A 27,714-nucleotide genomic window follows, 5' to 3' on the forward strand; every position below is an offset into this window, starting at 1 on the left:
TCATTGGACAAAGTCAGCATGGATTTATGAAAGGTAAATCATGTGTGACGGATCTTATAGAATTTTTCGAGGATGTAACTAGTAGAGTGGATAAGGGAGAACCAGTGGATGTGTTATATCTGGACTTCCAGAAGGCTTTCGACAAGGTCCCACATAAGAGATTAGTATGCAAACTTAAAGCACACGGTATTGTGGGTTCGGTATTGATGTGGATAGAGAACTGGCTGGCAGACAGGAAGCAAAGAGTAGGAATAAACGGGTCCTTTTCAGAATGGCAGGCAGTGACTAGTGGGGTACCGCAAGGCTCAGTGCTGGGACCCCAGCTATTTACAATATATATTAATGATTTGGACGAGGGAATTGAATGCAACATCTCCAAGTTTGCGGATGACACGAAGCTGGGGGGCAGTGTTAGCTGTGAGGAGTATGCTAGGAGGCTGCAACGGGACGTGGATAGGTTAGGTGAGTGGGCAAATGCATGGCGGATGCAGTATAATGTGGATAAATGTGAGGTTATCCACTTTGGTGGCAAGAACAGGAAAGCAGACTATTATCTGAATGGTGGCCGATTAGGAGAAGGGGAGATGCAACGAGACCTGGGTGTCGTGGTACACCAGTCATTGAAAGTAGGCATGCAGGTGCAGCAGGCAGTGAAGAAAGCGAATGGTATGTTGGCATTCATAGCGAGGGGATTTGAGTATAGGAGCAGGGAGGTTCTGCTGCAGTTGTACAGGGCATTGGTGAGACCACACCTGGAGTATTGCGTACAGTTTTGGTCTCCTAATCTGAGGAAATACATTCTTGCCATAGAGGGAGTACAGAGAAGGTTCACCAGATTGATTCCTGGGATGGCAGGACTTTCATATGAAGAAAGACTGGATAGACTCGGCTTGTACTCGCTGCAATTTAGAAGATTGAGGGGGGATCTTATAGAAACTTACAAAATTCTTAAGAGGTTGGACAGGCTAGATGCAGGAAGATTGTTCCCGATGTTGGGGAAGTCCAGAACAAGGGGTCACAGTTTAAGGATAAGGGGGAAGTCTTTTAGGACCGAGATGAGAAAGGTTTTTTTCACACAGAGAGTGGTGAATCTGTGGAATTCTCTGCCACAGAAGGTAGTTGAGGCCAGTTCATTAGCTATATTTAAGAGGGAGTTAGATGTGGCCCTTTTGGCTAAAGGGATCAGGGGGTATGGAGAGAAGGCAGGTACGGGATACTGAGTTGGATGATCAGCCATGATCATATTGAATGGCGGTGCAGAGTCGAAGGGCTGAATGGCCTACTCCTGCACCTATTTTCTATGTTTTTAAGGCATATCCTCAGAATAAAAGGACATATCTTTAGAATGGTAATGAATCTATGGAATTCATTACCACAGAGCATGGCTATGGAAGCCAACTCATTGAATATTTTTAAAGCGGAGATTGATAGATTTTTGATTTTAAGGGTCCCAAAGGCTATGGGGAGAAGGCAGGGTAATGGGGTTGAGAGGGGAAAATAGATCAGCAATGATCGAATGGCAGAGTAGATTCAATAGGCCATTGGCCTAATTCTGCTCCTATTTCTTACGATCTTATGATTTCAGATTATTTTCAAGTGCATTAATCAGTCAAATTATTTTGATACATTAAAAAGAAAAATAGATTTAATCAATATATTTTTAAAATATGGAAATATAGATCGGAAAATTCATTTTTGAGTACTGAAGTTAGATGTCAGAGTATTGATCCGGTTGCACCGTTTTGCACAAATTGTTTCAGTTGATCAAATTTCTACCCCATAGTATTTCAGTTTCTTTTAAGCTGTTTATCATATTTGATATTGCTTTTATGTGCCGACCCCAACCCCTTAACACTTAACATTTTACATAATTTGTAAATCTTAGTTTGGAATACTAAATGTATTTAAGAATATCTGTTGGTTGGCACTTCCCTCTGGAAGGCGACTCCGGACTGTCAAAGCAGCCACAGCCAGACATAAAAACAGCTTTTTTCCATGAGTAATAGTTCTACTCATTAACCAAAGTCTGTAGTCTCTTTTGCTCTGGTTTAGTTTCACCCACATGTTTAGACCGTAATGTTGTTTTGATGTGGTTATGCTTTATTGTTAATTGTTAACTGTATGTTTGTGTTGTCATTTGTGAGTGGAGCACCAAGGCACATTCCTTGTATATGCATACTTGGCCAATAAACTTATTCATTCGTTCATTCATTCATTCCGTAATTACATTTGAAAGTAATATTAATTAAAACTGATATCAACGATTTGGATGAGAACATAAAAGGTTTGATTAGTAAGTTGTGTATGAAAGAACTGCAGATGCTGGTTTAAATCGAAGGTAGAAACAAAATGCTGGAGTAACTCAGCGGGACAGGCAGCATCTCTGGAGAGAAGGAATGGGCTATGTTTTGGGTTGAGACCCTTCTTCAGACTGATTATGATTAGTAAGTTTGCAAGTGACACTAAAGTAGGTGGAATCATAGATAGTGAAGATAGTTATCAAAAATTATAGTAGGTTCTTAATCAGCTGGGCAAATAGAGTGAGGAATAGCTAATGGAGTTTAATGCAGATAAGTGTGAGGTATTGCATTTTGGGAAGTTAAACCAGGGCAGGACAGTCACAGTCAATGGTAGGACCCTGGGGAGTGTTGTAGAGCAGAAAGATCTAGGAGTACAGGTACATAGTTCCCTGAAAATGGCCTCACGGGTATTTAGGGTGGTCAAGAAGACTTTCTGTACATTGGCCTTCCTCAGTCAGGGCATTGATTGTCGAAGTTGGGACGTTACATTACAAGACATCGGTGAGGCCATATTTGGAGCACTATGTTTATTTTTGGTCACTTCGATATAAGAATGATATCGTGAGCAGAAAAGAGTGCAGAGAAGATTTACAAGAATGTTGTCAGGACTTGAGGGGTTGAGCTAAAGGGAGAATGGGCAGGCTGGGACTTTATTCCTTGGAGCGCAGGAGGCTGAGGGTTGAACTTATAGAGATGTATAAAATCATGAGGGGAATAGATAGGATGAATGCACAGAAGCTTTTACCCAGGATAGGGGAATCAAAAAGAAGAGCTCACATGTTTAAGGTGAGAGGGGCAAAATTTAATATGATCCTGAGGGGCAACTTTTTCATTCAGAGAGTGGCGGGTGTATGGAACAAGCTACCACAAGAGGTAGTTGAGGCAGATACTATAACAGCATTTAAAAGACACTTTGACAGGTACATGGATAGGCAATGTTTAGAGGTAAATGGGCCAAATGTGGGCAAATCTGACTATCTTAGATAGAGCATCTTGGTCAGAATGGATTAGTTGGGCCATGGTTCCATCGTGCTGCATGACTCTATGTCTATAAATCATACTAAAGACTTTAAGCAAAGAAAATACTTGTGGATAGATAGAAAAAAAAAGAAAAGTAAATGTATTTTTGCTATTTAGTGCTGTTACTTTAAGAACAGATTTTGAGGTAGATAAAAATAGAGAACTTGTTGCTTTGTGATTGGTCTTCGGTTAATCTCCTTGCCAAAAGTGAGGAAACATTGCCAGCAATGTCTTTTAACAATTAGTATTGCTTCCTGTAGGTGTATTGTTGTTTGCCCTAATACATGGGGTAATTTTGCGGCAATATTTTTTCTTATCATCCATTTGTATGATTGTGAAATATGTGCTTTATATTCTGCCTTGATTTTCAGAAAAGTATTCATCAACATTGGAGCTTTGGTTACTTACAAGTGATTTATTCAATTTGCTGCTAGTTTTTGCAGTTGATTATTTTTATCGTATTTGTTTTCTAAGCTTAGTAAAGAAATAGGGTTGTCTATAAAGTGACGTCAGTCTGTTGATGCTATATTTGCATTCCAATCTCTCATACTTTTGTTTGTTATTCAGATAGTCTGATGATTTGGGTATAATTATTTGTTTAACTAGTCTACGAGAAAGGAAGCAAATTTATTTTTAACAGTTTCTCCTGCGTATGTAATTTAGAAAATAATACTGCTACCCTGAATATAGAAAATCCATTGATGCAGAAACATTGAGGTATTTTCCCAGGTAAGTGAAAATGGAAATTAAACCAGTAAAAAAGGACAGCAGGTTTGTCAGCATTTACAAACCCCCCCCAAAAACATCAGTTGCATAACACTGTTTCTTTACAGCATTATGCAGTTGAAATCGATATTTTCTTCCATGAAACACAGTGGCAACTACTACCAGGTAATTTGACTTGAGTCACTCTTTTTCCAAGACAATTTCCACATCTTAGGCCCACTGGCTGACATCATTCACCATTCAACACTCCTATTGGAGCATTTCAGGAAATTTGAATTGAGTAATTTCTGTAAAAACAGTAGTCCTGGAGCAACATGGTCCCCCAACCTTCCCAGCATGGTGCCAGGCTGAGATAACTGCCAGGTAAGACAGTTACTGAAGAACTGGTGTGTTGCACCAGTGAAAAGAGAGCTCTGAACAACGCATGATGGTACCTGATAATCAGTCATCTTGTTAAGAAAGAATAAGGTGTGAAGAGAAGAAACACCTAACAGCACAGCCACTTAAGATGCATTTTGGCAAGTAGCAATGATAACAGCAAGTTTACCTTACATTGGACCTCTTACCTTAACATCAAATTTACCATGAGAATTGTTCATTTAAAGTCTGTATATTTCTTTTTTTTGTTTCCTCTGTTCTTTTCCCTGTAATTTATTTAGAATTGGTAAATTTGGAAAGCTGATACTTTATAAAGCAGATATCTTATTTGTGTTAATAAATTGAAATGCATTAACAGAGTTAAGTTTAAACTGAAGTAAAGGGCACCATTGTCCCACTTTGTTCAGAATATGTGAATTATGAATTAACATTTAATTGTTTGTGATGAAAACCATGTCACCACATAAGTGAGCAAACAAACAAAAATTGGCACCGTTTTTTAACAAGACCATTTAATTGTTTTAAATGTTTTTTTAACAAGACCATTTAATGACCATTCAGAATTAGTATGAAACTAAAATAAATCGGTTCTAAGTATTTTCAATATTAAATGGTCATTGTCAATGATTGGATTCCATTTTCTGACATGGTTTTGTTTGGTTTGTGTTTGGTTCATGTCTGCTTTTTATTCAATTTTGCCACTTTAACTGTTTCAGTTGCATTTAAGCCCTATGCCATTCCGGAAATACTTGCATTTCCAGCTTTATTAATTGAACCATTTGTAGATTATTTTTCATTGTGATTAAATGCTACAAACACAATGTTCAGTTGAAAAAAGGACCTTAATAAATAATAAAAGAACAAATTTCAGGAATGGGTATTGGCAACTTTGCATCTGTGTATTCTGACTTCTGATAGTCTTCTGAGGTCAGAATTGATAACTTGTAATGCTTATTATGTTGCAGATTGCACATCATCTGACTAAAAATATTTAACAAATCAATGTTGATTCAATAAAATAATTACAGATTGTTAGATAAAGAAAACAAAACAAATCATACAAAACTATTTGTATACAAAGTGATTCCACAGACAGCAGAGAGATTTAAAAAATGGTAAATTTCTTTGACGGTGACAGGTAAAGGATATAAAATTAGCCAAAATATCAAGACAATTTCTCTGCTCTTCAGTACATAATGGCAGCAGGTATTTGAAATCCAGCACTGCTTTCATTTGGCGCTGAAGCATCAGCCGAGATTATATGCTTGTCCTTAAAATGGCCTAAAGTTATGACTTGACTCAGGAGGAGAACCAAGTTAAAAAAAGTACAATTAGTGCTGAAACAAAGCTAAAAATTGTTTTAAAAAAACACATAGTATTGGAGTAATTCAGCAGGTCATGCAGCATATCTGGAGATAGACAACATTTCATGTTGCCACCCTTCTTCAGACTGATTGGGGGCGGGGGGAGAAATCTGGAAGAGAGGTGCGGCAGAACAAACATTCTGAATTCCAATCAGATACTGGAAATGTGAAATAAAAAGTAGTTTTCAATATATTCAGTAATATAATCATAATCATAATCACACTTTATTAACCAAGTATGTTTTGCAACATACGAGGAATTTGATTTGCCATACAATCATACCAATAAAAAGCAACAAAACACACAAAATACATTTTAACATAAACATCCACCACAGCCACTCCTCCACATTCCTCACTGTGATGGAAGGCAAAAAAAAAGTTCAATCTCTTCCCTTCTTCGTCCTCCTGTGGTCGGGGGCCTCGAGCCTTCCGTTGACAGGATGATCTTGGCTCCCATAGCTGGCGGTTGGGCCCTCTGTATCGGGGCTATCAAACTCCCGCATCGGGGGGGATCTCTGGTCCCCTGCGCCGGGCGATTGGACCCCGGGTCGGGGCTGGTCAAACCTCCTGCGACTTTGGAGCTTCCCCAAATCAGTCTCTACCCGAGACTGCGAGCTCCTCGATGGTGAAATCCACAGGCCATGGTTGGAGCGTCGATCCCAGGCAAGGGATCGCAGGCTCCAATGGTAAGTCCACGGCCCCACGGTGGGGCTCAAAGTCAGTCTTGAGCAAGGACGCCAGCTCCATGATGTTAGGCCGCAGATGGACCGGAGATACGATCCAGAAAACAATTGTATCTCCGGCAAGGTAAGAGATTGAAAAATGCTTCTCCCGACCCCACCCCCCACATAAAATAAACCAGAGAACATTAACACATACTTTTAAAACACACTAAAAATAACAGAAAAGACAGACAGACCATTGGCGAGCCTGCCATCGCTGATGGTGCAACCCAGTGGTATATAGCAGGCATCTATGAAAAGAGAAACAGAGTTAATGTTCCAGGTCAATTTCCTTTCATCAAAATGGTCACTCTCTCAAGATGGACCTATGGAGTGGGTGAAAACTAGACAGCGCAAAATTGTTGATTTCCGATTGTTAGTGTTGGTGCTAGTGAGATGAAAGATGAGAACACATTTATGGTTCTGATTGAGTTGGGAGAAGTATGGAGAATGGAATAGATGTGATCGAGGACCTGTCATCCATTGTGAAGGAGAATCCTCAACTGAAGTAAAAAGGGCAATATAGACAATAGACAATAGGTGCAAGAGTAGGCCATTCGGACCTTCGAGCCAGCACCACCATTCAATGTGATCATGGCTGATCATTCTCAATCAGTACCCGGTTCCTGCCTTCTCCCCATACCCCCTGACTCCGCTATCCTTAAGAGCTCTATCTAGCTCTCTCTTGAAAGCATTCAGAGAATTGTCCTCCACTGCCTTCTGAGGCAGAGAATTCCACAGATTTACAACTCTGACTGAAAAAGTTTTTCCTCATCTCCGTTCTAAGTAGCCTACCCCTTATTCTTAAACTGTGGCCCCTGGTTCTGGTCTCCCCCAACATTGGGAACATGTTTCCTGCCTCTAACGTGTCCAACCCCTTAATAATCTTATATGTTTCAATAAGATCTCCTCTCATCCTTCTAAATTCCAGTGTATACAAGCCTAGTCGCTCCAGTCCTTCAATGAAGTATATCAGAAAAAGTGGTGTGGAAGACTCATATGAACAAGTTAGAACAGATGGGGAAAGTCAAGAAAAGAAATGTACAATGCCCTCACAGGGAGTGAAATGGATGGAGCGAAAGTTGCTGTTAACGATGATGAGCATGTAATGGACAGCATAGAAACAGAGATAGAAAAGTCAAGAAATAGAAGGAAAGGAAGAGTCAAAAATGGGATATGAAGGTGTGAATAGGGTGGAAATAGAAACAAAACTAGTAAAAGAAAATTCTGTTTGTTTCAAGAGCAATAAGCAGCACCGATTATCTCTAAATATTGCAGAAAGGTACGACTAATAAAAGGATATCAATTCAGTAGGATGTGCCATAAAATGCTGGCAAACGTAGGACCTGTATAAAATCCTACAGCAGCAATTGGAGGAAGTATCTGTAGTCATATTTTTTGTAGAATGTAATTAGCTTGAAAATTTCATGAGTGAGATATCAGAAACATAAACAATTATTTGAAACTATATCTGGAAGTAAGAAAACGTGGTATGGGAAATAGGACATGCCTCAAAAAGGCTTACTGGCTGAAGGGAAAAGATCAAGACAATCATAGTTGTAATAAGTACAGACCCCTCTCCTGTTTAGTTCAAACTGCTGAATAATATGAAACATTACTTTTTTAAAGTGATATTTCTAATAATGAAATGTTATATGATCAAACCTTTCAAAATTAAGTCATACTTCTATATGTAGAAAGTTATAGTATGGGAGCAACTATGTGAGGTGAGCACATGCACAATATTTTATGTCCAAACATAAACTACAAGCTCTTTTAACTGTGGCATTAGATGCTCTAATAGCATTCTATATGCTCTAACATGTTTGCAAATGTCTTATAGAGAATAACCATAAACCTAGAACCATTGGCTTTGAAATATGGATTGTTAGCTCTCAATTTTTAAATACTAATATGTCAATTTTCTACATGATCTACTGTCAGTGTACAGTCAGTTACACATCGTATGTCATGCCATGTTGGTGCTAATGTAGCACAAAGAATGCCTACCAGAATTTTGCAAGGTCAGATAATGACATCAATTATTTTGCAAACTTGATGTGACAACAGCATTGATGTATTTGAGCTCAAGAACTGAGTTAATGCCCTCTCTTAATTAGTGATGAATTTGCTGTTCAACCATCCCGTGTCTTACATTTCATGCTTCCCTTCGTTCTTTGAGCTGTCAAAAATCCATAGGAAATAGTGCAATAATAGCTAAAGGACTGTTGTGTAGCGACCATAGGGATTGGTCCTGAGAGTCGAACCCTCGGATTGGCCAGCGAGGTCACGTGGTGGTTTTGGCGCCCAAAACCAGTCAGTGGGAAGACGACTTCGATGTGAATAGTTTGAGTTAATGGTCGTCTGCGATCTCGGTTGTTATCCTTTGTAATTGAATATTGCTACCGCAATAAACTTCTTTAACAAAGTACAAGCCTTCAGACTCGCCATATTGGTGACCCCGACGTGATCTAGCCGATCACCTACCATGCAGGGACAAGACGCCCCTGCTCCGGTTCCAACGCCCGGCGTACCGCAGCTAAACACGGTCAGCGTTCATCTTCCTCCGTTTTGGGCGCATCAACCACACCTTTGGTTTGCGCATGCTGAAGCGCAGTTCCACCTGAGAAACATCTCGGTGGATGAGACGAAATATTATTACCTGGTCAGTGCCCTACCGCCTGAGACGTCCGCGCGGGTGATGCAGTTCATCACCTCCCCTCCTGCAGATGGCAAGTACGAGGCGCTGAAGGTACTCATCCTTCGGATTTAGTAGGCATGATCGAGCTGAGAGGCTTATGCATCTACCAGATCTCGGAGATCGGCTGCCGTCCGTCCTCATGGCCGAAATGTTGGCGCTGGCGGACGGGCACAAGGATTGCCTCATGTTCGAGCAGACATTCCGGGAGCAACTTCCAGAAAACGTTAGGCTTATGCTCACGGATTGTTCTTTCAAGGACCCCGTGGCATACGCGGAGAAAGCCGATGCGCTCATGGCGTCGAAATCGCGAAAGTACAGTTCCATCAACAGGGTCTCGGCACCATTAGGCAGCCCGCCGCGACTCCCGCCATTTCTCCGAAACCCCGCCAAAAGGATCCGCACAAGCGCGGCTGGTGTTATTATCATCTGAGATGGGGTGGAGAAGCCCGCAACTGCCGCTCACCTTGCATTTTCTCGGGAAATGCCTCGGCCGATCGTACATAGAGGCAGTTGCGATTGGCCAGAACTGACGCCTCTACGTCGTGGATCGATTCACAGACACAGAGTTCTTAGTTGATACAGGAGCCATAGTAAGCATCGTACCGCCGACCGACCTCGAAGCCCGATCAGGTAAGAGAGGGCCTACCCTCATCGCGGTCAACGGTAGCACCATCCGCACGTATGGTAGTCGGGCAATGTCTCTGTCTTTCGGTACCTGCACGTACGAATGGTCGTTTATCATCGCGGAAGTCGGTCAGGCGATCCTGGGCGCAGATTTTCTCTGGGCCTTTTCGCTAGTAGCCGATGTCCGAGGTAAAGGCCTTCGATCCTCCGCTAGCAGCGATGAGCCCGCTGCTCCACCCCGCCCAGCCCGACTGTCCAGGCCGTAGTCGCGGCCTCCGACTCGTATGCTGCGGTCCTGGCCGAGTTTCCGGAGCTGTTCATTCAGCGTTTTGACGCTCCTTCTGCAAAGCACGGCGTTGTCCATTATATTTCCACCGAGGGGCCCCCCGTTTTCGCTCGGGCCCGGAGATTGCCGCCGGACAAACTAATGGTGGCGTGTGAAGAATTTCAGAAGATGGAACAAATGGGCATTGTCCGTCGTTCCAACAGCCCGTGGGCCTCTCCGTTGCATATGGTCTCCAAAGCATCTGGGGGGTGGAGACCATGTGGAGATTACCGGCGTCAACGCCGTCACCACGGCAGACCGCTACCCCATACCGCACATCCAGGACTTCTCGTCTAGTCTGGACGGTGCTACGGTGTTCTCCAAAATTGATTTGGTGCGGGGGTACCACCAGATTCCTGTGCATCCGGAAGACGTACCAAAGACTGCCACGATCACTCCGTTCGGGTTGTTCGAATGGTTGCATATGCCTTTCAGGTTGAAAAACGCGGCGCAGGCTTTCCAGAGGCTTATGGACCATGTCGGTCGGGAATTGTCTTTTGTTTTTATTTATTTGGATGATATCCTGGTCGCCAGTCGCTCGGAGCAAGAACATCTGGTCCATTTACGGACCGTGTTCCAGCGGCTTCAAGACCACGGGCTAATCATCCACCCCTCAAAGTGTCAATTTGGTCTCTCCTCTATTGATTTCCTAGGTCACCGGATCACCTCGGCCGGTTCCACCCCTTTGCCGGACAAAATGGAAGCAGTTCGTGCCTTTCCGCGGCCCACCACGGTGAAGGGGTTGCAGGAGTTTGTAGGGATGGTGAATTTCTACCACAGGTTCGTGCCGGCAGCAGCACGGATCATGCGTCCGCTCTTCCAGTGTCTCGCGGGCAAGCCTGTCGAGTTAGAGTGGTCCGCTGCGGCCGAGACGGCCTTTGAGGCAGCTAAAGTGGCTCTGGCAGACGCCACCATGCTCGTCCACCCGAGCTCCTCCGCCCCCACGGCCCTGACGGTCGATGCGTCGGATGTGGCGGTGGGAGGGGTCTTGGAACAGCATGTTGGAGGCAGTTGGCAGCCCTTGGCGTTTTTCAGCCGACAGCCTAATCAGGCTGAGCTGAAATATAGCGCCTTTGACCGGGAGCTTCTGGCTCTCTATTTAGCTGTCCGCCACTTTAGGTATTTCCTAGAAGGCCGCCCGTTCGTGGCCTTTACTGATCACAAACCGCTGACTTTTGCTTTTTCAAAAGTGTCGGACCCATGGTCGGCCCGCCAGCAGCGGCACCTGACTTCCATCTCAGAGTTTACCACGGATGTCCGCCACGTCGCGGGTAAGCTTAATGCCGTTGCTGATGCCCTGTCCAGGCCAGCCGTTTCCCCAATTTCAGCGGTGGAATGCGAGGTAGATTTCCAGGAGCTTGCGGAGGCACAGCGCCTGGCAGACATCGCCTCAGCATATCAATCCACCACATCAGGGTTGAAGTTAGCCCAAGTGGCTTGTGGGCCTGCGGGTACAAAAGTCTGGTGTGATGTTTCCCTCCCCCACCCCAGGCCGGTGGTGCCGGCCGCCCTTCAGCGCCGGGTGTCTGATGCCATTCATGGGCTGGCGCACCCGTCCATTCGCTCCACCTCTGCCTTAGTAGCCGCTAGATTTGTGTGGCATGGCCTGCGGAAGCAAATAGCCGCTTGGGCCCGATCCTGTGTTCCCTGCCAGACCTCTAAATTTCACCGGCATGTCCAACCTCCTGTGCAGGAGTTTGTGGTTCCTGAGGTCCGTTTTTTCCACATTCATGTTGATTTAGTTGGGCCTTTACCTTCCTCTAGGGGCTACACTCACCTACTCACGGTGGTTGACAGATTTACCCGTTGGCTGGAGGCCTTCCCGTTGTCCGACACCTCCGCCGCCTCTTGTGCCCGGGCCCTGGCCCTGCATTGGGTGGCCCGTTTCGGTGTTCCGTCCGTCATTACCACCGACCGGGGGTCCCAGTTCACCTCTACCCTTTGGGCTACGCTAGCAGAGCTGTACGGTTCCAGGTTGCAGCAGACCACGGCGTATCACCCACAGACTAATGGGCTCGTGGAGAGGTTTCACCGACAACTTAAGTCTGCCCTCAGTGCGCGGCTGGACGGCCCTGATTGGGTGGATCAGCTGCCCTGGGTCCTTTTGGGCATCTGCACTGCTCCTAAGCAGGATCTCGGAACTTCGTCTGCGGAGCTGGTATATGGCTCGCCACTCAGAGTGCCCGGGGATTTCCTTCCGGAGTCCTCTGGTCAGCAGCCCTCGGTTCCGTCGGTTTTAGTATCACTCCGGGCGCGAGTGGGTTCCTTAGCTCCGGTTCCTACTTCACGTCACGGGTGTTCCATGGTGCATGAACCGCCTGCCTTGAAGGACTGTGAATTTGTGTTTCTGCGTAGGGATGCCCATCGTTCCCCGTTGCAGAGGGTCTATGAAGGACCGTTCCGCGTGTTGCGTAAAGGAACGGTCACTTTCACCTTAGATGTTGGGGGCAGGAGTGAGCTCGTCTCGGTGTCCAGACTCAAACCTGCCCACTTGGATCAGGACCGCCCTGTCCAGGTCGGTCAACCGCCTCGACGGGGCCGTCCTCCTGCAATTCCCTCCGACCCGGGACCTCCTGCTCCTGTGGTTCCTGCAGCCCCTCTCCTTACTCGTTCTGGTCGCAAAATCCGGCTCCCTGCTAGATTCCGTACCTCGGGGGGGTGTCATGTAGCGACCATAGGGATTGGTCCTGAGAGTCGAACCCTCGGATTGGCCAGCGAGGTCACGTGGTGGTTTTGGCACCCAAAAACCAGTCAGTGGGAAGAGGACTTCGATGTGAATAGTTTGAGTTAATGGTTGTCTGCGATCTCGGTTGTTATCCTTTGTAATTGAATATTGCTACCGCAATAAACTTCTTTAACAAAGTACAAGCCTTCAGACTCGCCATAGTTGGCAGATTTTAAGGCCTATGCGCAAACTAATAGCTCGCGGGTATGGATGTGTTAGTAGCTCAGAACACAGAATGATTAGAAGAATGAGCAGAGGGCATGTAATGCTACCAGAAGAGGAGAGTGGGGAGAGAGTGCTGTCAGCAGGAAGTTATTCCAATTAGAGTGTGCTCCATCAGGGAACAGTTCTCCATCTGAACCTCAGCAAGGATAAACATGAGACATCTGCATTTCCATACGAACATTTTTACTCAAATCTGTCATCTATTGGAGCTGCATCTTCAAAACACCTCAAGGATTGTTTTGCCAGCAGCTATTGAAGTGAATGAAGCAGTGAACAATTGTACATCTAGATCCTTCCAACTGGAGAACATAGTTTGCTATGTAGAATGGACTTCACCGGTGCCCTCTGGAGAACTAACTACATTTCATTCTCTTTTTGCCAAAGATCTTCAAATGGAAGAGGAAGTGAAGACACAACCTAGATGGGTCCTTTCTGCCATAGATCATAGATTATGACAATCTATAAAGAAATTTGAATGCAGTTGCAGTACTACAACCCCAATTCACCAACCATTCTACACCTAACCCGACCATCCCAGCATCTATTTAACCATAGTGTTGAAATTAGAATGACACCACAAATAAATGTTCAAAATTTATGAATGAATCAATCATGTGATATTCCATACAACAGTCAACTAATAGTCCTTGCAAATTGCTTATTGTGTAGTTGCTGTGTACCCTATGTGCCAACACATCATACTACCATGACTATGGGAAGGCTGCCGACATCCAATATAGGATGACGCTGGGTAACCGTGGTCCTTTATTCCCGCTGATCACACTATCTAGGATTTGATAAATGCATTCAGAGCTTGCAGACCGGCCAGCAAGGGCAAGAATGTTATTGAAAAGGCAAATACATTCTTCCTTGGAGAGGCTGCATAAAACATTTGCCTTTCCTCAAAAAACCTTTGTCTAGCTTCACTGCTGCTTGCGCTTCAATGGAGATCACACATCAGTTGTCATAATTTCACAAGAGTATGCAAACAGATGTCCATCACTTTCACCCTCAAAAGGATATACTCCAAGCTTCGCACAAAGTCTTTGCCAAGCTGAATCTGGAACTCTTCATACTCTTTGATAATGAATGCAGATTCCCAATGCACGGAGAGTTTTATTTCATGTCCGTTATCCTTTCACTTTAGCCTCTTCCACAGAGGTCCTCATTGGAATAGTAGGTCATCAAATTTATGCCTTGACATTCAGTAACCTTGCTGTTAATTCCATCTGTTCTTGCTGCAGCCACTCGTGCATCTTCCAAATTTTGTGCAACAATTTTTCATCTGAACATATTTGTAATAGTATCGGAGCACATAGCCATATATGTGAAAGTGAATAACAAGGAGAGAAATATAGAGCAGAAATGGGCCCTCCACCCACCACATCCATGTCAACCTTTTTACCCATCTCCACAAATCCCATTTGGCCACATATTAGGACGGTAGCCTTCTACACCTTGCTTATTTAAATGTCTATCTAAATGTCTTTTAAAGTGCAGTATTTGTATCTGATTCCACCACCTCTTCTGGCAGCACATTCCAGATATCAATCACTCTGTGTTAAACGTAAATTTTAGATCACCTTTGAACAGCTGCATCTCGCCTTAAACCTATGGCCTATTTTTGAGACCTCTTCCACGGGGAAAAAAACTTTTCATCATCTACCCTATGTATACCTATTATCTTATACACTTCCATCAGGTATATTTCAATATTTGTGGTTAGTAAACCAGTGGAGCATATGTATTAAGAGGAAAGTGACAAGTAAGAGGGAAGATATAGTTTGACAATATCATCACCTTCAATGGTTGTAGCCTTGCTGGCAGTTAAGCCTAGAGTTAGGATATGTAGATGCACCTTTTGCCCCTTTCTCCTACCACTTCTAGTCGTGTAACAACTTCTTCAAAGGAGAGGGATGAATACCGTGCAATGCGTTTAGATGATTGTTGTTATCTGATTTTAAATTATATGCAAGTCTGGAGATGTGCGGGTGAGGTTTCCAACAGAGCTTGGTGTGTCATGCTGCAGTGCTGTATATTTTTAGCCATCTCTTGATTGGTAAAGATTGTAGGTAGATGCATAATAAAGGTAATAGGGCATTTTATATGGTGGCTTTTGAGAAACTGCTCTTTGATCTTGACTATTTGTGAAGTCATTGTACTTCCAAAAGGTACAGCCAAGCTTCAGGGATAGGTTCCAGGGATTCTTCAATGTTTATCTTGATTCATTTTTCACATGATTCCAGTATCCACTCCAACTTTAATACATTTGCATTAATGAACATAGACTAGTTTTAAGTGTGTCAAGACAATGTAATCAGACTCCTGTTGATGCATGTAGTTTTACTTGCTCATTAAAGAGCCTGCCCCATCCCATTATATGACTCAAAAGACAGACTACCAATTTAAGGAAGGCTCCTTTTAGAGTTAATTTTGATTGTTGATTACCAAGTCAGTGGAGAACTTTGTCAACCTGTGCATTATGGGTAAGCGACCCCCCACTAGCCATCCTAACTTGAATTCAAAGCTTTGTTTAAATTAGGAGTACCTTAATATAGTGGTTAAGGAGCCAACATATAAACAGAAAGGTCAGTATAAGAAAATAACTGCAGATGCTGGTACAAATCGAAGGTATTTATTCACAAAATGCTGGAGTAACTCAGCAGGTCAGGCTGAAGAAGGGTCTCGACCCGAAACGTCACCCATTCCTTCTCTCCCGAGATACTGTCTGACCTGCTGAGTTACTCCAGCATTTTGTGAATAAACAGAAAGGTCAGAAACAGTCAAACAAATTTAGGTGTTAAGAAGCGTAAAAATAAGATAATTATTTTACACCAAATAGATAACCTTTCATCAGTGCCGAGAGAGAGAACACATCAATTGTAAATTGAAGAGAAGGAAGGGTAGGACAATAGAAATATACCTGATAGGGTGAGGCCAGGATTACCAAAGCAATAACCTGTTAATGATGACATTCAGTTGAAAGATTAATACTGGCGGGGTTGGATAGAGAGAAAAAAACAAGAAGCATAAAACTGCAAAATATGAATCGAAACTGTAGGGAATGACCAACAAAAATAATCGCAGAACCAAAAGGATAGAAACTGAATAAGTCTTGCAAAGAGTCGTAAGTTCAAAGCATAAGTTTTTTCCTTCCATACTTATAAGTTACAGTAGAAGATCCCAAACAGGATTTCATAACTTTAAGGATTTAACTAAAATTATAAACAAGTTTTATTTTCACACAGGCTGTACAAGTGATAACTTTCCACCATATTAAAATATATAAATCACATGAGTTATTAATTATTTGTAAGTACTACTGTAGAACTGATAAAGTTCTATCGAATGACCTTCGGTAATCTTTTGTTTCTAGTTAATCCGGTTTAGTATACAGAAATGAAGTTAGAAAACTAAAATAATTGGCAGATAAAGTGAATTTGTGGAATCCCACCCCTTGAAACTTCTAGTAACAACTGAGGTAGTGACACAGTTTTATTGCAACAGTGACTGCAGGAGTGGGTTTCATCATTTCAACCTATCCATTTCTGACTCCACACTTTTCATCCTGTTTCTTGTAGTCACTGAACAAGAGACTAAAGTTCCCAAGAAAACCATCATCATGTAAGTGCTTAGTTTCTTCATTAATGCTTTGTATAAGCTTGTCCATCTCATCCAATGCTTGATTACATTGTGCCAAACATGCATATAATCCAGTGTTTTCCTGCGCATGTTAGCGTTTGACATAATTATAGTTTTGTTTCTGAACAATTTCTAGAAGTGTCATGAAGGCAATGTTTATCATGGATTTTTTTAAATTAAATTAATGTTTTGGAGAAGATTAATTTGTTTAGTACAGTTGATTGTACATGCCTTCAAGCTCTTGTCATATGATTTCAAAATGCAACTTCTATTGCATTTAGGATCACATTTGGAACAAATGCTCAGAGCTGGATGCAACAATAGACAGTTTGTTTTGGATAACCATTTTGAATGTTTAATGACCACTAAATTTATAATTGGAATATAAAACTGATATTTTTATTACAAATAACTCATTGGTCGTGCGCATCATTTCTTTGCTGCATAATCAGGAAAGATATATTAAATTAAAAATCTGCAATTGATATTGTCTTCCATAATTTAAATGATTATATTAACAACCTAATCAGTTAATTGAACATTATACTGTCTCAAATTTCATCAGGAATCAGTTGTCTTTTAGCAAATTTATAATGCGTGTACCAATCCTTAATTCTTAAGAGCAATTAATAGAATGATTCAACCAAAAGGATCACATTTAATTTTAAAATCCTGTATGCCAACAAATGAAGACCGGAAACTAAATAAATAAAACAATTTCTGTATTCATTGAAAAAAATTGTTTCACATTCTAATTCAATGTCATGCTTCATATGATTATAGATTCATTCACAAGACATTTCTGAATTGTCTTTCATGTATACTAACTGAAGTATCCTATTATAACCAAACAACTTTTACAGTCAGCTACACAGATTAAAGTGTCACATATTTTTGTGATCTATATATATTTTTAAACATTCTTCCTTTAACTTCCTGTTTTTTGTGTTAACTGTATTCAATTAAAGATATTAAATTTGTGGACTTTCACCATTTACACAGCCAAACCAGAAATACGGTGTTAGTTCACAGCCTGAGAATCTGTTCATACAAGCATTTTGTGTCACCTGGCCACTGAATACAGCTACATACAGGGAGACATACCACTTCAAAATCTTTTTTGTGTGGTACCTGGTAGATATAATTTTAAAAACAAAGTATCTTCTTTAAACATAAAGTTTCATTAACAACTAAAAATGTAATTTACTGGAATAAATAACAGTAACCACTGATTTCAACATTTGTGTGATGTAAGCTAAAACATGCATGGCAAAACTTACAATAAAAAAGATGTAGATTTGAAAACAAAGCACTGATTGTAAATAGTTTATCCTTTAACATTGCAGGAGTGCAAATGCATGATCTTAACTGTGTTGCCTCTAATTAACACTTAATACTGTCTTGCTCACCTTGCTAATCAGAAATGTACCTGCTTCAGAGTTCATGATGCATTTTGTACAATGTGGACAATGGAATCCTTTTGATGTTTAAACATTTATATACTCTTTTCATGATTAGTGAGGAGACTATAACAACAGTAGTCAAGAGCCCAAAAGTTAAACGGCGCAGTCCTTCAAGTATATCCCCTGCAAGAAGATCAAGACCACAGGAAATGGAACCAGAAGTATTATTCTCAACTAGACCCAAGGCACCTCCTGCCAAGTTTCAGACAGAACCCAGAGAAGCCTCCATGAAAATGCCATCTGTTCCTGAAGTTATGATAACAGAGCCGGATGAACAAGGTGCAACTTCAAGACCTATTCTTGCACAAACTAAGGTAGAACAAAGACCTAGATTGTTTGAAGTTGAAGAAGTAGTTGAATTTAGAGTTAGAAAAAGTGCAAAACGTGAAAGCAAAAGATCATTCTCCCCTTCTACCCGTACCTTATCTGAGCAAAAACAAATGACCTATAGAACCTCAAGTTCAAGGCCCAAACAACCTCTTAAAGTTGACCCGAACTTAAACAACTCAAATAATAACTTGGTAGAACAAATGCAGCCCTCCCTTTCAGAAGAAAACCTAACAAGTGTGGATATTCTGACCTCTGTATGTGAACCTGAGATTATCACAGACCTTGAACAAGTCACATCAGAAGATATCAATCCCGACCATACATTTGACCACTTCGCTGATGTTGGTCCTGAAACGTCTGCTCATGCAGGGAATGAATATGATATTCAGCTAAGTGAAACCGAGGGTCAGTGCAAATCAACCATACTGGAAATAGAAACACCACTTCTTGCACACATAGATGAAACAATAATGTTAAGTTTTGAGACACCTGGACCCTTGGATAACGAACAGCTATCCCTTGAAAAAAATTCTGATACTAAAGCAGCATCTCCAATCGCAATTGTGGATCTTCCACTAGATATTTCTGATGATAAATTAGAGGATTTCAAACCAGAGCATGAAGAAGATATTGACACAGAAAATGAAGATATTATTATTGATGAACCCCCTGAACTGAGTAGTGATGACCTAATGAACAGAGACACCAAGATTTTGACTCATAATGGCAAGCTACTAACATTAGAAGACCTTGAAGACTACATTCCGGCTCAAGGGGAAACCTACAAGTGTGAAGATATAGTTGACCAAGATTATCCATCAGCTGCTAGTTCCAATGAACCATGTGAAATTTCTGTTCTACAGGCGGAAATAAATGAACCGACAATAGGCAAACCAGTTTTACTTAATGTCGGGAGACCAGTTGCTCCTACATTAAAGCCAAGTTATTTGCATCAGTTCGCCGATCAGCGGTCTGGAGGGATGTTTATGTCATCATCTCGAGTAACAGAAATGCATTCAATGGGGCCGTCAAATTTGTCAGTACATGTCATTGGATCATGTACTGAATCGGTCGTTCATTCCTCAACAACAACAGAGAAGAAACCACCATTTGAATTAAAAACATCTTTTTGTACTGAAGTGCAATGTTCTGTGGACAGTGGACAACCAAGCTTTAAGACCGAAGTTTCTACAAGAACTCTTAACTATGGAGAAACTGTTACATTACATATCAATAAGAAAGACCCACTCGAGGAACCCAACAAAAACAAACACGATAAACTTAACAATTAATCTTATGATGAGGGAACATCTAAGCTGGGTTATGATGAAATATAGCAAATAAAATGTAATGAAGCATTTCTAGTCTTAGGGGAGAACATTGAGAAAAAGGTCATCTCGTAGAGTTTTTGCACCCTAACCCTTAACCCTAACCATTCCACATAATAGTAATCACATACGTAAAACCATTGAGCTTTACAATAAACTTAAATGTTATTAATTACTCACAGTTCTTCATTATATATATAAAGTTTCTTGGAGTAAAAATCACTCAAATGTTCTCTCTTTAGTTGGGTTTTATGATCATTGAATAAAAACCAGTCAAATTAACACTTTCACTCAATTTCAATAAACATCTCGGTGACTTCTTGGTATTCTGCCTTTAATCAGATTTGAAGTCCACAGAAAAAGATCTTGACACAAAGAATTATGAACTATTTGTGGATTTTCAAAGGAAAACCTAACTGAATGGTTCTGGATGTCAAATCAAACATTGGATTATTTTATTGTGGAAAGCTAAGTATTTTTTTTTTGTGGATTTAACAGACTTTTTTTGCTGACGGTAACAGATAATCTTTTTGTCTGTTGTGGATTAAGTGGTAATTTAGCTGGGAAAGAGAATGTTAGCCTGAAGAACCTAAATTTGTACTTATGCAACAATTTCATCACAGTTCTATAAAGATACTCCTCTCATGGGATGATTATGGGTCTAACAGGAGAATTTCACGGTGTTGTGTAATGCAATCAATTTTATTCTAACACTACTGAAACTGTGAGCAAGACGTACACATATTTCCTGAAATTACGCTATTGAACAGACAGTTAATATGAAATTTGTCATCACCTGACTTCTTAGGTAGGAGCAATAAGGGGAAAACGATCATCAGAGTTTAAATATAGAAAAATTATGATATTAAATGTGGAATGGCATGGTTTAGCTTAACATTGAAAATCCTTATACTTGTCCTACAGCCACTAACTTTTGAGTCTTTGAAGAGGTCAGAACCTCAGACTGTTTTACAAAGTTAATGGTATTATAGATGGCAAAAAAACATATTTCTGAAACTAATTCCAAGTTTTGTAACTTTATTATTTTATCTGATCTACTTTAGAGACAGGGAGTGTGTCATTGATCCTTTTGGATGTCAACATGTTATATCCACAATATAATCTGAAAGAAACAGAACTTTTATTGAAACATTTGACAAAAGAATAATGGATTTCTTGATTCAATATATGTTACTTTGCGATAACTCTTCAAAAGGTAAATGAAAAATTGAACATGACTATAAACCTATAGGTTATGACTTTGGAGGAGAGCTGCAAGACTACTTTTAGTATGTTGGTTGTTTTTTTAAAGCATATGCTTGCAGTGAATTAATTAACTTTGTCATATTAAGAAAGTGACTTATTAAAGTTTCCAAAAATTAAATACATCTTAATTCATTTGAAAATTGGATATTTTGAGTATATCAGAAAAAGACTAAAGTGAGTTGTTGCTCCATTTACTACTACAAGACACTATGATCAAGGTTTATTTACTAATACCTATTCTTTTTATTTTATTCTTACTATGAAATAATAACTAAATCTAATAAAACTTTAATAACATGTAGAATTTATTTTTAAGTGGAAAGTTCAAACTGACTTTATAATCTCTTCCAGCAATGCAAGTTAAGGGCAGGATATGTAGGACCTTTCAATGTGTGTGTGTTTTCTCCATGCTGTGAACAGTTAAAACTTGTGTGGCGTGTAATAACACAGTTATGTATCTTTGAGCCGCAAAAACACCTGTAACTTTAATGGATAATATAACATCTTTAAAAAGATCAACCTACAGATGAGAAGCTGCAACATTCAGAGTGCTATGTGAAACTTTGCATGGTTAAGTTTGCAAATCTTAAATCCAGATTACATAAAAAATCATGTATTTCAAATAAACAGTTGTACAACCATGACAGTGATGCATTTTGAAAAGCAAAGTTGTGCAATATACATTAACTTTGACGCACTTGTGCCTTCAAATATATTTTGGATAATGTATCTTGTACAGTCTGTGTTCCAACAAGAGCATAAAATGTTTGATGCATTCTTGTATGTTTTGTAAGCAGGTAATTTTTTTAGATATATATAGAACATAAAAAGTGTGTCTCCTGACTTCTGTGTGTTACTTTTGAACCCCTAATAAAGTGTAATTTCTGCAGTAAGTTTGCATCTGTTAACTTTTGATGTTTCGCATTGTCAGAAAATGACAAAATATACTCTTCTGGATGAAATTGGTCATTGAACATACAGTGAAATTGAAACTAAAATTTTCACATTATCTGAATCTCACTTGAAGTTGAGTAGGTCTTTCAGATCTTTATTAATAATACAGAAACCCCACATTGAAGGGAATTATTAATGACATTCGCTATTTTCAATGGAGAACCATTCTCAATGTGAAAATGGGCTTACAAATAGATCCTGATTGTTTCTCGAACTCTGGTGAGTTCTCTTGTCAAGTGTGGCTCCTGAATCACACCATGTGAATTATAACTATTAATACACTTCAATGGAAAGTAGGTGTAGTATAAATTGATTTAAGCAAAAACAATACTGAGTCGGGAGAGTGTCACAGCAATCTTAGAGAGGACATCTTGGGGTGCTCATTCAGGGATGTAATATGGGTAGAGTTCAGGAAATAAGAAAGGTATAATTACTATGATGGAGCTACACTTTTGGCATTACAATAGCCAGGAGGAGATGGAGGAACATATATGTAGACAGATTATGGAAAGATACAAAAACCACAGGGACGACTTAAATTTCACCAATATTGACTGGGGCAACCTTAGTGCCAGAGGGTTATAGAGGGCAGAAATTGTGAGGTGCATCCAGGAGGGTTTTATACACAATAGGGATCATTTAGCTATCAATGAACCTAAACAGCAACCGTAAGGAACTGCAGAAAACCAGAATGCACTGGAGAAACCTATGTGATTACAGGGAGATGATGCAAACTTCACTCGTATGTCCCTAGAGTTCAGGATTAAAAGTTGGGTTCCTGGAGTTGCAAGGCATTAGCGCTACGTGCCGCATTACTGTACCACTCCATCTCTGGAAAGTGTCTTCTAGTCTATTATTCCAGATTGTATTGAGCATTTTCAACAAAGAATTTATTCAGGAAATTCTGAACCTTGACATGACATGTAGGTGGAAAATCTACGGGGAGTCAGGAATTTTTTGACTTTCCACAGCGTATCAAGTTCTGTCTAGTTTTATCCACAGTGATTGAGAAGTTAAGTTTCTGGTCAATTGGGACTTGGTGGTGATTATCATTTTGATAGTAATGCTATTAAATGTCATGAGTTGCTGGGTTGCTTAGTTGTAGTTGCATAGACATTGTTATTGAAGATTGCTCATTGCTTCTAATCAACCCAAATGTGAATACTGTCCATTTCATGCTCCCTAAGAGCACAACCCCAGTACTGTCACTGTGCTACCATTTCCTGCATCCCCTGATGAAGTTCACCTCTGTTGCATCTTGCATCAGTGTAATATAAATTATTTATCAGAAAATTGCCACTCACTCAGACAGTATTCTTCTAATTTAACCTTCACCTTAACTGCATTTGTTCCTTTTTACTGCAAAGGCACACTCTGATCTGATGGCTAGCAGGAAATTGTGGCAATAAATGCTTCCATTGGCCTTCAGGCTGTAATGAAATAAAGCGTTTTGCAGGTACTTGGGAGGAGCAGCAGATTTCATATCAAATTGGTCCTCAGATTTTGACTGCTGACAACTTTGAGGAAACCTTGTCTCGTATCCTTGATCAATGTTGACATTTTTATAATAGATGTTTTCTTACTACAGGAGGGATACTGCTTACATTTAATAATTTAGCAAGATATAGCTATAGAAGGAGTAATTAACTCACAATTCTGAAGTTTAATTGGTAAAATGTTTATCCACAGATTTTAATAGTATAAACTAGAATCGTAGAATGTTATTATTCCATGGCTTCTCATTCCTGAATGTGCATAAGCGACACATGTTCGGTTCAGTCTAAATAAGGGTCCTGTCCCAAAATGTCACTTATCCATTGCCTCCACAGATGCTGCCTAACCGCCGAGTACCTTCAGCACTTTGTGTTTTACTCATGATTCCAGCGTCTGCAATCCTTATGTCTTCATTTGTTTGGTCCTGTTCCACTGCCATTTCCCCATGCCGTATAATTGTTCCATTTTAGAGTTATAGAGTTAAATAACACAAAACTTGTCCATGCCAGCCAAGGTGACTTCCTGACCTGGGATCCCTCCAAAACCTTCCAATGCATGAACCTGTTGAATTGTCATTTAGATGTTGGAATGATACCTATCTCTCCCACTTAGCTTAATTTAGCATCATGTTCAGCACGGCTATTGTGGGTTGTAGGGCCTGTTCTATGCTGTACTGTTCTATCTTATATGTTATTTTGGTAAAATTATCAGTTGATTACATTGTAAAATTTGATGTTTGCTTTTTACCCTTTAATAAATATTTGCAATTATGGAGCCCTTATATAAACACATGTTTCTCATCCAATTTACAGTATGACTAAGAGGGAAGAATGACATGCAATATTGAACAGATGAAAAGCGTAATAATTTGGTCATCCTACAGCACCTCAGCATTTTGCCTGTCATAAAATGGTGGAATTAAGAAATAACATTTTGTGAAAATGTTAGATAGATAGGAATTTCAGAATTCCTAGATAGATTGGAATTTGGTCACACCAAAACTCTTATCAGAAAGATGGTGAAGACAGGAGGTGCAGGATTCTCGTGTAGCTCTTCCCCTATAAAATAAGTACATACATTGGATACTATTGGGGGTTGGTGGGATGGCCTATCAGGAGGAAATGTTGTACAACAGGGTAAGGCAAAGTCCAGGCAAACTATAGTGTGAGGGAACTCTATAGTCAGGGGTACTGACAGGCATTTCTGTGGCCAAGGGTGAGACTCCTGGAAAGCATTTACCTCCCTGGTGTCATGTACAAAGGGGGAGAGTGAACATCCTGAGGTCATAGTTCATATTGGTACTAATGACATAAGCAGGAAGAAAGACAAGGTAATGCAATGAGAATTTAAGGAGTTAGGCAGAAAGGTAAAAAAAACAGGATCTCTGGTGTTGCAATCTCAAGAATACTGCTTGTATCACATGCTATGAGGCAAGAAATAGGAAAATAGTATGAACAGTAGTAATAGTTAAATGCGTAACTAAGGAGCTAGTGCAGGAGGGAGAGCTTCAGGTACAATTTAAACTAGCTGGGTGGGGTGATTGGAACCAGAGCGGTAGGTCAGCAAATGGAAGGATTGAAGAGAAGGTAGAGGTTAGGTCAGGCAAGTTTGAAAGGAAGAAGAGGCAGTGTCAGGTTAATTAGGATGGTGGGTTTAATGTGCAAGGTGTATTACAGATAAAGCAAAGGTTGTCGGGCAACTGACCTCATTCCACTGACCTTTTGTTCAAAATGAGTAAAAAGTAGGTATATAACAACCATTACCTTTCATCAATCATCTTCATCATCTCTTCAAAAAGTCAATCAAGTTTGTAGGACATGACCTGCCCGCCCAAAACCAAGTGATGAAAAAATCTATGCTATGCATATTCTTTCAAGAGGAAGTATATGGAGAATGGTGGGATTATGGAGGTGGGTATGCTGATATTCTTGGGCATATTGATATCAAGAAGAATGAGCTGCTGAGTCCTTTGATGTGAAAAAATATAAATCCCCCAGGCCTATCTAGGCTCTAACAGATTATTGAGAGAGGAGTTTCCAGGGCTCTTGATAGAAATATTTGAATCCTTTGGTCACGGGTTAGTTTCGAAAGTACTGGATAGTAGCCGTAGCGACAAGCCAAATTTATAAGACGGTAAACCTTACATCAACGGTAGGAAATTACAAGAGAAGGTTCTTGGGGATAGAAGTTACTTGCATTTGGAAATGCACTCTGTGGGGTGGTGCAGTGGTAGATTTTCTGCCTTGCAGCGCCAGAGACCCAGGTTCGATCCTGACTACCAGTGCGATCTGTACGCAGTTCGTACAGCGTGACCACATCGGTTTTCTCCGGGTGCTTCGGTTTCCTCCCACAATCCAAAGACGTGCGGGTTTGTAGGTTAATTGGCTTCTGTAAAATTATCCCTAGTGTGTGTAGGTTAGTGCAAGTGTATGGGTTGATCGTTGGTCGGCGCGGACACTGAGCCGAAGGGCCAGTTTCCACACTGCACTCCTAAAGTCTAAAGTAAAGCCATAGATTTATTGGGGATAGTCAGCATACTTTTGTGTAAGTGAGGACATATCTTACAAGCTTGATTGAGTCTATTGAAGAGGTGATGTATATGACTGATGACAGTAGGGCAGTGGACCCGAGTAAAGCTTTTGACAATGGTACTCTAATCTGGAAGATTAAGGCATATATGATCCATGGAGACTTGGTAGATTGGATTCAAAATTGGCTTGGCTATGGAAGACAGAGGGTGGTGGTGGAAGGACATTATTCTGACTAGACCCTTCTTCAGTCTGAAGAAGGGTCTCGACCCGAAATGTCACCCATTCCTTCTCTCCTGAGATGCTGCCTGACCTGCTGAGTTACTCCAGCATTTTGTGAATAAATACCTTCGATTTGTACCAGCATCTGCAGTTATTTTCTTACATTATTCCGACTAGAGGTCAGTGATCAGTAGTACTCCACAAGGATAGTCAGCATGGTTTTATTTGTGGTCTCAAGAATCTGATTTCGTTTTTTGAAGAAATAATCAAGAAGGTTGCTGTGGGAATGGTTGTAAACAGAGGCTTTTAATAAGGTTATGCATAAGGTCATAAGTGATTGGAGCAGAATCAGGCCATTTGGCCCATCAAGTCTAAATAGGTTGTATTGTCGAAAGTAGCGATGATTATCAAGAATTACACCAGGATCTCCATCAGCTGGGCAAGTGAGCTGGGGAATCGCTAATGGAGTGTAATTCAGTTAAGCGTGAGGTGCTATATTTTGGGAAGTCAAATCAGGGCAAGCCCTTCACAGTGAACGGTAGGGCCAAGAGGAGCGTTGTAAGCAGAGGGATCCAGGAGTACAAGTACATGGTTCCCTGAAAGTGGCATCATTTGGTAGAAAGAGTGGTGAAGAAGACATTTGGCATACTGGCCTTCATCAGTCGGAATTGAGTATAAAAGTTGCGATGTTATGTTACAGTTGTACAAGATGTTGGTGAGGCCGCACTTGGAGTACTGTGTTCAAGTTTGGTCACCATGCTATGGAAAGCTGCCATTAAACTGGAAGTGCAGTGAAGATTTATGAAGATGTTAGGTAACATACTAACATCCTCATAAATGTTAGGATGTTACCTAACATCCTCATAATGAGCTAATTGGGTGAGGTTAGGCTAGGGCAGGCTAGGACTTTGTTACTTGAAGGGCAGAAGGCTCGGAGGTGATTTTATTGGGATGGATATCATGAGAGGAACAGATAGAGTGAATGCACGTTCTTTTTTCAAGGAGAAAGGAATCAAGAACTAGGGGGGGCATACATTTGAGATGAGAGAGAAAAGATTTAATAGGAGCCTGAGGTGCAACTTTTTCAGATAGAGAGTAGTGGATGTACGGAATATCTGCCTTCATAGTCAGGGTTTTGATATGAAAGTCAGGAAGTCACGTTGCGATTGTGTAAAACTTTGGTTAGGCCACATCTGGAGTACTGTGTGCATTTCTGGTCACAGCATCACAGGAAGAAAATGGAGGCCTTGGATATGGTGCAGAAGAAGTTCACCAGGTTGTTGCCTTGTTTATGGAGTATTAGCGATAAGGAGATGTTGGACAAACTTACATTGGCATAGGATAGATTGTCAGGTTATTTCCCAGGTTGGAAAC

General features: G+C 40.8%; 1 protein-coding gene across 1 annotated transcript in view; it reads left to right on the forward strand.

The window, feature by feature from the left end:
- The window catches only part of obscnb (obscurin, cytoskeletal calmodulin and titin-interacting RhoGEF b), a 368,207-nt gene that overhangs the window by 284,305 nt on the left and 56,188 nt on the right, over positions 1-27,714 (forward strand). The window lies entirely within an intron of this gene.

The sequence above is a fragment of the Rhinoraja longicauda genome, chromosome 2, assembly GCF_053455715.1.
Source record: "Rhinoraja longicauda isolate Sanriku21f chromosome 2, sRhiLon1.1, whole genome shotgun sequence".
In the NCBI taxonomy this organism is placed as follows: domain Eukaryota; kingdom Metazoa; phylum Chordata; class Chondrichthyes; order Rajiformes; family Arhynchobatidae; genus Rhinoraja; species Rhinoraja longicauda.